This window comes from Oryctolagus cuniculus, chromosome 9 (assembly GCF_964237555.1).
Source record: "Oryctolagus cuniculus chromosome 9, mOryCun1.1, whole genome shotgun sequence".
NCBI lineage: Eukaryota > Metazoa > Chordata > Mammalia > Lagomorpha > Leporidae > Oryctolagus > Oryctolagus cuniculus.
In genome coordinates, this window is record NC_091440.1 from 55152238 (window position 1) to 55164767 (window position 12530).

Sequence of the window (12530 nt, forward strand, 5' to 3'; positions counted from 1 at the left end):
GTCTTGGGAAATCAGAACTTATGTTCAGAGTTGATAATGCAAAGCAAACCAATATTACTAATATTTTGGGTTTTTTAATTATTTGAAAGGCAGAGTTATAGAGGGAGCCAGAGAGACAGAGACAGAGAGCTCATCCATCTGTTAGCTCACTCCCCAAATGTCCACATGGATGGAGCTGCAACCTGGTCTCCCACATTGTTGGGAGTGACCCAGACACTTGGGCTTCTTCCGCTGCTTTCCCAGGTACATTAGCAGAGAGACAGATTGGAAGTGGAGCAGGCAGTAATCAAATTGGTACTTATTTGGGATGCTGGCGTGACATAAGACACTGCACTCTATGGCACCTCAAGTAATATTTTTGTATTAAATGTAAGAAATTCTGTTTATATTCTATAAAATATTCTATATTTTAAAGTATTTAATGTTGAAGATAAATTGATATAGTATGTAATAGGTCAGCTAGCTTTATGCTACATATTAATCAATTGATTAATTGATTAATGCCTGTAGCCTTAATTTAAAAATAATGAGAATTTTATTCATATTGTAAATATTGAGGGAATGTTGAGTTCATCATAGCTAGAGCTTTAATTTATTAGATTCATAGAAACTGAGTAATGATCAGTTATATAATTAAAATATTATAAATGGTGATTAGATTTTTAAATAGATTCACTTATTTATTTAAAAGTCAGTGTAACATGCAGACAAGGAAAGAGAGAGAGAGAGAGAGAGAGAGAGAGAGAGATCTATCTGCTCATTCACTCCTCCCCTAAATGTCGACAGTAGCCAGGGCTGGGCTAGGCCAAAGCCAGGAGTCAGGAACCCTATCCAGGTCTCCCTTTTGGGTGGCAGAAACACAAGTACTTGGGCCATCATCTTCTGTCTCCCTGGTACACTGACTGGAAGCTGTGTTGAAAGGGCAAGATAGCTGGGACCCAAACCAGGCACTCAGATGCAGAATGCATGAGTCCCAAGCAGTAACCTGCTGCACCACAATGCCCGCCCCAACCAGAAATTTTGAGGTACAAATACAGTTTCCAAAAAAAAGAAAGAAAGTTTAGTTACATGTGCTATCAAAAATAAATATAAATTATTACATGTTTTAAACTATATATATAATAAAAAGATATGGAAGTTGAGCTAAATTGATAAAACATTAGGCCATAAAAATTGAAATTCTAACAAATTGGTAATTTTTCACCCGCCTAGAATTGCCTTCAAGGATACCAGAAATCTCATTTTGACAATGTCCATGGTTAGGAAAGACATTGAAGTGGTTTCGGGATAGAAGGAATTGCTGCAGGAGCCCAGACTGCAGGGACTGGGGCTGGAAACTCCGAGCTGTAGCATGTGCCTGCCTTGTCTCCATCACTCTCTCTTTCCTCTTGCCTGTTTCTTCTTACTCAATGACCGCATCTTTCCTATGGCCAACACATCTCCTCCATCAGCTCAAAATTAATGATTCAAGTGAAAAAGAACTCTTACATCCACTTCCAACTAAGAAAATTCAGAAGAAGAGGCAAGTGTTCACGGTGACATGGCTCTACATTTGGCCCAGTTTCAGTCATGGGCCTGCCGTGTGATCAGCCTGAACACAAGAAAGTAGGGATTCAGGCTGGTGTTGTGGTGTAGTGAGTTAAAACCATCATCTGCAATGCCAGCATCCCATATGGGAGCTGGTTTGAGTCCTGACTGCACTATTCCCAATCCAGTTCCCTGCTAATGGCCTGGAGAAGGTATCGGAAGACAGCTCAAGTTTCTGGGTTCCTGCCACCCACCTAGGATACCTGATGGCCACCCACCTAGGATACCTGATGAAGCTTCTGGCTTCTAACTTCAGCCTTGCCCAGCTCTGGCCATTGCAACCATTTGGGGAGTGAACCAGTGGGTGGAAGACCTCTGTATCTTGCCCCTCTCTCTCTGTAACTCTGATTTTCAAATGAATAAATAAATCTTTAAAAAAGAAAGAAATTAGAGTTTCATAAGACCACTTGGGGAAAGTTGCCCCTCATCCTAAGGATTTGAGACATATTCCTGATATCTATAATCTTGATCTCTAGCATCACATCTCCTTTTACTTCTTTCTAGAAGCTACAATTAAAAGTAAAAATTAGGCCGGCGCCGTGGCTCACTATGCTAATCCTCCTCCTAGCGGCGCCGGCACACCGGGTTCTAGTCCCGGTAGGGGCTCCGGATTCTTTCCCATTTGCCCCTCTTCCAGGCCAGCTCTCTGCTGTGGCCAGGGAGTGCAGTGGAGGATGGCCCAAGTACTTGGGCCCTGCACCCCATGGGAGACCAGGATAAGTACCTGGCTCCTGCCATGGGATCAGCGCAGTGCGCGGGCCGCAGCGCGCCGGCCGCAGCAGCCATTGGAGGGTGAACCAACAGCAAAAAGGAAGACCTTTCTCTCTGTCTCTCTTTCTCACTGTCCACTCTGCCTGTCAAAAAATAAAAAAAAGTAAAAATTAGAAGTATAAATTAAAACAAGTACTACAGACTTTGTAAATAAACACATTCTTATTCACAATCTCTCCTAAAGCAGTTTTTCTCTCAGTTTGCAAGATTTTGATCTTTGACTCATTTAGTAGTACTAGAAAGTAGTAGTGGTGGTGATAGTAGTGGTAGACGTTAGATTTGATTCCTGCCTTTGTCATTTGACTCCAGCTTCCTACCAGTGAAGACCCAGAGAGACATCAATGATAGCTCAAGGAGCTGAGTTCCTGGCAAGCATTTGGAAAATCAAAATTGTGTTCCCTGGCCTTCAGCCTCTACTCACTCCCCAGTAACACAGGCATTAAGAGAGTGCACTAGGCTAGTGGTGAGAGCTCTGTCTCGCTCTTTCTCTGTCACTGTCTCTCAAGTAAATAAAAACAATTTTTAATATCACATAAGCTTTCATACTTTATATCTCTCAGAGATGATAGGAAACTGTATACCAACTCAATTTAAGGAACACATTTATTTCAAGGGAAGAAAATAACCTAGGTGGTCATAACTGCTTTTTGAAACACTCGTCTCCAAAGCATTTTGAGTATCATTCACATTATACATTGTCCAGTCCCTGTGTTTAGCCTAACTACAACTTAATCACTGTAGGATGAGCCAGAGTGCTTAAATTGAAAGCAATGGAGATTTGTGACTTACTGTTACGAAGACTACATTTCACGAAAATAAATTAAGTTTACATAATTGTTAATGGAATAGAGATATGTGTAATTTCCCTAAAACCAAAATTCTAGGATTATATTTGCATTGGTTTGATATTCTTTAAAGTTTGACCATCCTGTAATTGGATAAATCTTCAATTTAAGTGGTAATTAAGGAAATTGTTTTCTTTTACTCTATTTTCTGAAACAGCTAATTTTAATTCAGTGTTGGGTTATCCAATTCTTAATATTTACTATTAGCCATGTTAATGCTAATAACGTGATAATGAAGTGAGGTGTAAAAAATGAAGTCAAGTATTTTATATCTTTAAGTTCACATAAATCTATAGAAATATCTTATGAGTTTAAATGTATTTTAAATGTGTATACACATTTCCCTTTAAAAGAACACATAGTAATTTTAAGTAATTTTTGCATTTTATTCCAAATATTTTCGGTGTACATTCATTTTTTTCAAGGTTATAAATAACAATATGTTGCTTCTAATGGGCATGTGATGAAGTAGTTCAGGAATCTTAAATCCCAGGTCATATTAAGCTATGTCGGGGTTTTACTTGTACTACTAACATTGAAACATATATTTAAATTATCTGCTTAAATAAAATAACGGCCAAATAGAGCTTATTTGGAACCTGATTTGAATAAACATCTATTAATATTAGGCTGGTATGGTGATAACATTATTGTTACTTTTTTAAAAAAATGTATTCTTTGTCCTCACCAATCCCATCTCCATTCCCCACTGATAGCTCTCCAGTTAAAACTTGAGATTAATTGTTTCTTCCTCCCTCAGCTATTTTGTATCACTCAGAGAAAAAAAACAGGAAAGAAAAATGTGGAACAAGTGGAGAAAAAGGAGAAAAAATGTGCACCTAGAATGTAGAAAACTGGGTTGTAATCTCACCCAGGCATAGGCAAACTAACTGCTCATTGACATGTAGGAAAAAAAACTGTAAGCCTATTTCAAGCATAAGTCAGGCTGTAAATCAGCACTAACATCAGTACAAATATGGTAGAAAGCTTCATTAAACTTCACACGTAAATATATATATAAATATATTTACATATATTTACATATATGTGTATATAATCTTTTCCAGTTTAAGTCTGAAATTCCCTTTCCTTTTCCAGGCATCTCTAATCCACATTTTAAAATCCATTTCTGTAGTAAACAGGGCCCAGTGAGATACATGCTGAATGCTAACATACATCTTAGTTCTTTTTTCTAGCTCTGATGTTTCTGCGTAAGACTGCCATTAAAAATGTTCTTCAGTTCTTTATTTCACATCCACAGGCAAATCTTTAATACCCTTTGCTCCAGGAAAGCCTCCAGTGTCAGGAGCAACCCTATAATTGGACTCCACAGCTGGCAAGAGTAACTTTGGCCACACAGAACATCAGGCTCACTGGCCTCCTCTGTCCATATATTTTTTAAGATTTATTTATTTATTTGAAAGGAAGAATTACAGAGAGAGAGAGAGAGAAATCTTCCATCTGCTGGCTCATTCCCCTAGTAATCATAGTGGTTGGGACTGGGCTAGGCCAAAGTGAGGAGCTGGGATCTTCCACTGGGTCTCCCACATGGGTACAGGGGCCCAAATACTTGAGCCATCTTCTGCTGCTTTCCAGATGCATTAGCGGGGAGCTGCATCACAAATGGAGCAGCCAGGGCTCGAACAGGCACCTGTAGAGGATGCTTCCATTACAAGGGGCAGCTTAACCTACTATACCACAGCACCAGTCCCTGATGTTTTCTACATGTATCATCATGTAAAGCATTTATGAGTTGCAAATTCCTCAAGCAAGGCAACATTGTGAATCAGGCCAGTTTGAACTTTGGCATCTTTCTCTCTCCACAAACAGTCAACTTTTGGATAGACCACAATAAATTATTTGAAGAATTAAGCCTGGCCGGTGCCGCGGCTCACTAGGCTAATTCTCCGCCTGCGGCGCCGGCACACCGGGTTCTAGTCCCGGTCAGGGCGCCAGATTCTGTCCCGGTTGCCCCTCTTCCAGTCCAGCTCTGTGCTGTGGCAAGGGAGTGCAGTGGATGATGGCCCAAGTGCTTGGGTCCTGCACCCCATGGGAGACCAGGAAAAGCACCTGGCTCTTGGCTTTGGATCAGCACAGTGTGCCTGCCGCAGTGGCCATTGGAGGGTGAACCAACGGTAAAGGAAGACCTTTCTCTCTGACTCTCTCTCTCTCTCTCACTGTCCACTCTGCCTGTCAAAATAAATAAATAAATAAATAAATAAGAAATAAGCCTAGGGCCGGCACTGTGGCATAGCAGGTAAAGCTGCCGCCTACAGTGCCGGCATCCCATATGGGTGTCGGTTCGAGATCTGGCTGCTCCACTTCCAATCCAGCTCTCTGTCGTGGCCTGGGAAAGCAGTAGAAGATGGCCCAAGACTTTGGGCCCTTGCACCTACATGGGAGACCTGGAAGAAGCTCCTGGCTCCTGGCTTTGGATCAGCACAGCTCCAGCCATTGTGGCCATCTGGGGAGTGGAACCAGAAGATGGAAGATCTCTCTCTGCCTCTCCTTCTCTCTCTGTGTGTAACTGTGACTTTCTAGTAAAATAAATAAATCTTAAAAAAAAGAAGAGGCAACCCTAAGTTATTTTTCTATAATTTAATAAACTATCACATTTGAATCAACTAGTAATGTTACTATATATGATATAAATTTTAAATAGTAGGAAACATTCCTCAATTATAAATTTATTCTTTCTTCCTTTTTCATAGTATAGTTAGAATAAAAGTTGAGAATTTGAAAGAAATGAGACAAAGGAGACCAAGAGACAGGAGATAGAAAGGAAAATAGAAGAGAGAGACTAAGAAACACCCAAAGATGGTTAAGGGAAGTGTCAGAAAAAAAGTTGAAGGAGATGAGGACAAATGGTGATACCCATGAGACTAGAGAGAGGAGAAGCAAACAAACGGGCAGAGTGATGGATTAAGGCAAAGGAGAGATGTTCTGGGACTGATGGTCTTGTCATATTTCACTTCTCCCTCCTCCCTCAGTTCATACAAAAGTGCTCATTCTGGGAACACCTTGAAAAATGTATCATTTGGTTTTTGTCAAAAATAAATTCATAGTGGAATTTTCATGTTGTCTCAAAACTGTACTTATTAAAACTTTTACTTTGACTAAGAACTATGTATGCAATACCATCATTAATGACTTGGAACATCGAATGCATCAGAAATGTCTGAGAGCTATTACTGAGCCAAGAGGCAGTTTCAAAGGATGCTTGTGTGGTACCCTAGTTTCAACCAATAATGAGCTTGAGTACTGTATTTTCAGCTCTATAGTACGTGAAGGTACATTACTGTGACTCTTTCATTTTCTCTGAAATAGTTTCAGTCTCTCACTAACCCTACACAGATAGTCATTTCTGGATGATTTCAAAACAGTTTTTGTTCATGGCAAAGAACTGACCTCTTGAAAGACAACTTATTTTGTTGTTGTTCGTAAAGAAAGCAACAATTTTCTTTCATGACTTGTCACCATTATCCAGAGACTAGTTTTCTGCCCCATGTGAATTTATTTCAAGAACAAAGATAATGTTATATTTGATAATCTATATACTGGGAAAACCACTCAATTGATAAGTTTCTCTGTTCAGACTATTCCAAGTTCAATTGTGCTTATATATCCCCACAGTGTTGTGTGTAATGAACTTTTGGGCATAGAAAAACGTGATTTCTCAAATTCAAAATGCTTATGTCACATTTCTTGTCTGTAAACAAATGATTTTTTGCTTAAAGCGATTTTAAGAAATAAATATCTTATTAAATATAGTTTGCTCAAATTATAAATCTCTGAATAACAGTTTATTGTGTAGTGTTCCTTAAACTTATTTGACTGTTAACACTTTTCTTGATAAAACTGTTAGTATAAAAAGCTGACCTTTATAATTGGCCAACAGAAATCAAAAATTATGTGAAGACTTTATAAATATGGGGTTAACCTCATGCATGGTTTCACAGATAAAGAATACTACATAAAAATAAGGAATTTCATGTATACGTTTCATCAACAGAAAATCTCAGTGGTCTTAATTTTATTTCTGCTTTTATTTTTAATGTCCTGCTCCAAGCTTACTGGATTTTATCACTCAACCTTAATTAAATACTTTCAGTTCAGTAATGTCAACAGGAACCAATCAGATATATTCAGGTCTAATCCACACCAGTGAAATCCATGCTTGCTGTTCAGTTTTAGGGCTGTGGCTCTATGTAGTCGAACATAACTTGATGGATAAAGTAGAGCAAAACATTAAATGAAAATGACAAACCAAAGTGAAGAACTCCAAAAATTTGTATTATGACATGGAATTAGAACACAGTCTGGGATGTAAGAAACAGCTAAGGGGCAGGCACTGTGGGGTAGCAGATAAAGCCGCCACCTGCAGTGCCAGCATCCCATATGGGCACTGGTTCAAGTCCCGGCTGCTCCACTTCCTATCCAGCTCTTTGCTATGGCCAGGGAAAGCAGTGGAAGATGGCCCAAGTCCTTGAGTCTGCCCACGTCAGAGACCCCGAGGAAGCTCCTGGCTCCTGGCAGCACAGCTCCGGTCATTGTGGCCAACTAGGGAGTGAACCAGCGAGTGGAAGACCTCTCTCTCTCTGCCTCTCCTTCTCTCTGTATAACTCTTTCAAATAAATAAATAAATCTTAAAAGAAATTAAGAAAGAAAGAAAGAAAGAAAGAAAGAAAGAAAGAAGCTAAGAGAAGCTAGTAGAAGGAGTGGAGGACTTGTTACTAAAATTAGATATGCACATAGGTTGTTGGACATATATTATTAAAATATACCCCAGGGATTCTCTGTTTCTTTTTTTTAAGATTTATTTTATTTATTTGAAAGAGAGAGTTACAGAAAGAGGTAGAGACAGAGAGAAAGAGAGAAAGGTCTTCCATTGGCTGGCTCACTCCACAAATGACCACAACAGCCCTGGCTGAGCCAATCCAGAGCCAGGAGCTTCCTCTCAGTCTCCCTCATGGGAGCAGGGGCCCAAGGACTTGGACCATCCTTTGCTGCTTTCCCAGGAGCATTGGCAGGTGCCTGGATCGGAAGTGGAGCAGCCAGGACTCAAACTGATGCCCACATGGGATGCTGGCATTGCAAGCCGGGGCTTTATCCCACTGTGCCGCAGTGCCAGCCCCAGATTCTCGGTTTCAAAGGGCAGTCTTCTTTGACCACTTTTACAAGCCATCAAATTCCCCTTTGACAATTGGGATTCTTTACCCAAGTTGTATCAACAGCCTTCTTCTCTACGTGCAATACAACAGCAAGAGAAGCCCAAAATGGCCAGAAATGTTTTTAGCTTCTGACTTCCTGGAACCATAAATATATTCCTTGCTGGAAACATTCCTTCCTAAGACCTCCAAACTTGCCATAACTAAGGCTATGGAGAGAAAAAATAAAATTCTTTAAGTGTCATATTATGAATAGATAAGAAGTGGTACCTGTCTCCATCCCTTGCCTCACAGACTTTTGTTGTCTGTCTACAAAGGCTAAAACACCACATGTGGATTTTAACTTAGGAATTTTTCTGAATATTGTAAGGTAGCATCTTCATCTTATAAGGTTTTCCCTCAACTTGCAACATAGCCAGGAATTTAAGTGGCTTTCCATTGAGACCTGCTATTTTGTGTATATCAAAAGATCAGTGACTTTTGTAAAAATGAGCCTATTGCTGTACTTCTTCCATACAATAAGGATTTCTAATGAGAGTCAGCATTATGTTTTCCCTGGTTACTGAAATTCCCTGTGAACTCTATTAACAGGTAAAATAGTAAAGGTGTACTTTTCCTAGAAGACAAAGATGAACTGCTTTCAATGGCCTTTATTGATTGGAATTAAGAAAATCCTTTGCTATATAAGAGGCACAAGGCTGTATTTGCCAGTTAAACAAATTGTTTTAAGGAAAGTCCCCCAAACGCAGAGCCTGAAATAGGAATTCAAGAGCTTGCAATTAATTAAGTGGGTACTCTTGGAGGAAAAGGAGTAAGGTAAATAGAGTGGAGTGAGAACATGAGTTACACAGAGATTGGTCTCAGCTGGAATCCATCTTTAGTCTGATCCCCCGGGAGCCATGATCGTGATTTATATCACAGAGCTCATCCCACTGTTGAGGGAAGCAGGCCAGGCTTTTGTACCTCCATGATTTTGTACACCAAGATAAGTAGATGCGTAAAAACTCCCAGGAGGACAAAGTGACATGCAATCTGCAGAGGACAGCTTTCTGGAGAAGCAGTTTTGAACTCTTAGAATATAAAAGTCACAGAAGCTCTGTTGTATAGGCCTGGGAAAGGCAACCTGCGTGGGGCACGGATAGCAGCCATTATCCATTTCACACCTGAAAACCGAAGCTGTAATTATCATCATAGTGTCATTCATGATGATTATATGTCACAGCTGTTTTTTAGGGTGCATTTTATTTTTTCATCAATCAAACTGCAAATTTAATAAAAACCACCAATGGGACATATTTCAAGTATATTTTGCTGGCATTGATATCTGCAGTTACCTCATTGATATGGTTGTTTTTTGATGTACCATCTTCTTGGTGATTGAGGATTTGTCCATAAATTCTAAGAACTCACTAAAAAATAAATCCATGCTAAGAATTTATTCACATGTGTTCACCCTAGACTCCCTATATGAATAGTTAAAGCCATGCTTTGTATTCCCAAAGGATTACAATCTACTCAGTACTGCTCTCTGATAGATCTACAAAATCTGCAAATTTTATTTCCATCATTGCACAGTCATCTTGGAAAAGTAACCATTCAGTACTTCTCAGGAATTAATGGTGAAATATTTACAATGTAGAGTTGTTGCTGAATTGGAGAGACCTTCCTTAAAGTAGTCTTCTTTTTAACCGGGAAAATGTGAGTCTACGAGCTACCTATATGTCAAGAATTGATTATTAATCCTTGAATGTCTGTTATGGTCCTGACCAGTGCTGGGGAGCTTAACACAGACCATTTTTCTTCATATCTAACACAGCCCCCTTTCGAGCTCGCCACGTTATATTTTTGGTGAGATTGGTCCAAGCCCTTTTAAAGATGGAGAAATTTGACAAGGGATGAGCATTAGGATCTGTGTAGTTACAGGGTCCCCACAACTGACTTTCTCTTGCTGTGGCTTCATGGGGTATTTGGCCTGGACATGCTGCATTTCCCATGGGAACATTAAATTCTCTCCCCACCAGGAAAGAGAGTATTTTACAATAACTGAGTTTTTTCAGCAGCATGGAGATGGAGAAACTTTGTTTCATTATAAGGCACAGGAAGGTCAGCCAAGTTAGTCATAGCAAAATTAACAGTGTTGCAGGTTCTTAAGAGTGGTTTTTGTTTGTTTGTTTTTGTTTTTTGTTTGTTTGTTTATTTGTTTGCCCCAAGTGCAATCAGGTGAGATGCTCTCATCCAAAGCTATGGCAGAGAGCACAGCAAGAGTTGCAACCATGATTAGGAACCAAGGGTTACAGTGCACCCCACTTAGGAGGTTAACACAGAAAATAAGAAAGGTCTATAGTTTGTCTGATTGCTGACTCTTCATACTTCTGCCATGCATAAATCAGTGAGCTTCCAGAATGACTGAAGAAGGATCTCTTCTGGAGCTGTTGTCCTTGAGGTTCCCTTGGGATATGACTTGTTCATTCCATATGGTCAGCTTGCAAGGTGATGTTGGGTCTGAGATGCATTCCCAGTCACTGACTGCCACTTTCACCCTGAAGTGGTGGATCCAGGGGACCACCTCTGGTCCCCTTTTTAGCAGTTGCTGCACAGGCTCTTAATACACACAGCTCCCTTTGCATCTCCAGAGCCAAGGAACTCTTGAGTTTTTATGTTTCACAGACCCAGACTTGCAGGGTGCTATCAGGTAGCAAGGCACCTTAAAATTTGCAAATAACAACCAAAGCCTAGGAATAGATGTAACTGTTGTGAAAGTTTATAATCTAGGCCTTTACTTTTGTAAGTGAGGGGTATTGTTGTTGTTTTTTTTTTTTTTAATAAAAAGTCACTCTCTTTTTTTGTTGTTGTTTAAACAAAATACTAAATAATCAAAACCTTATGTTGAGGTTATTGACCACAGATTTGGCCTGAAAAGAAGGTTAGCACAGAATAAGCAACAGCTTTAAAAGAAAATCTACAGTCCTGTGGGTAACTTTACTGACCCTAGGCCTTCCTCTCAATAGAGGTGGTTACTTCGAAGCTGGGTGGAGTGAAGGGCCTTTCAGCATGGCGGAGAGGCCATGGGGTCTGTCACACAGTCCTGACCTGAGCAGTTTTCATTTTTTTTTTGGCAGAGCTGACAGGACTCTTTAGAAGCTGGCTTTTGTTGTCACTGCTATTTGCCCAAAGTCCTGGCTTTCCATATCAAAAACCAGTGCCATTTGGGGTTTGCTGGCCTTCTGGGGTCTTCTTGCTGGCAGATCACTATGCAAGGCTGTTACTCATTGACCTATGTCTCATCCCTATGTAGCTTCTGCTGCCTGCCTTGCTCTTCTTCCTAGCCTTGGTTACAATAAACCAAGGAGGCAGCCTTTAAGATGTCGGCCAAGGCCATGTTCAGTCCTAGCTCCAATCTTTCATGACCTGAACTAGAAATCTGTAGTCACAGGCATATTTTGAGTGTTTTTCCTGTGAGATAAGACAATGTCCATGAGGAGAGCTATGTCCTTTTAGGTAAAATCAAAATATGGTGATCGCCTTACCCAACCTGTCTATAAATTTTTGAAGTTATTAGTAAAGTGCTTGCTTGCTCTCTCTCTCTCTCTCTCTCTCTCTCTCTCTTTCTCTCTCATTTTGGCTCAATGGCAGTTGAGTGGGAGCTTTGCCTGTTTAAATCTAGCTGTAAAACCATATCATAATTAAGCTTTTATTTTTGGTTATACTATTTGGTCTTTTATATATGGCCAGGCATTATTACAGAAAAAAGGTATCCATCTCTTTTTTAAGGCCTGGAGAATTAAACTGTACATACTGGTGGAGACTATTAGAAAAGTTAGAGGAGAAATGAGGCAACAAATCAGGCCTCCCAGATTGTTTACCTTTAGCAATTTAATATCAATTGAAAACTTACCAAATAATGTTAACTGTCAAATATCAACAACTTACAAAAACATTTACCAAAAGTTGCAATGCCTTTTGTAAATTTTAAGACTAGAGTACCTGTATTTGGAAACATTGGTCATTTACCACTACTAAATTTTTGTAAGAACTGAAATTATCTAAGAAGCTAAAATATTAGATAAGCATGGTTGTTCTCTTAAGGCATGAGCTTACCAAAGGAAAGCCCTAGATGCTAAATTGGACTTGATACGTCATAATGTGCATTGCATCATTT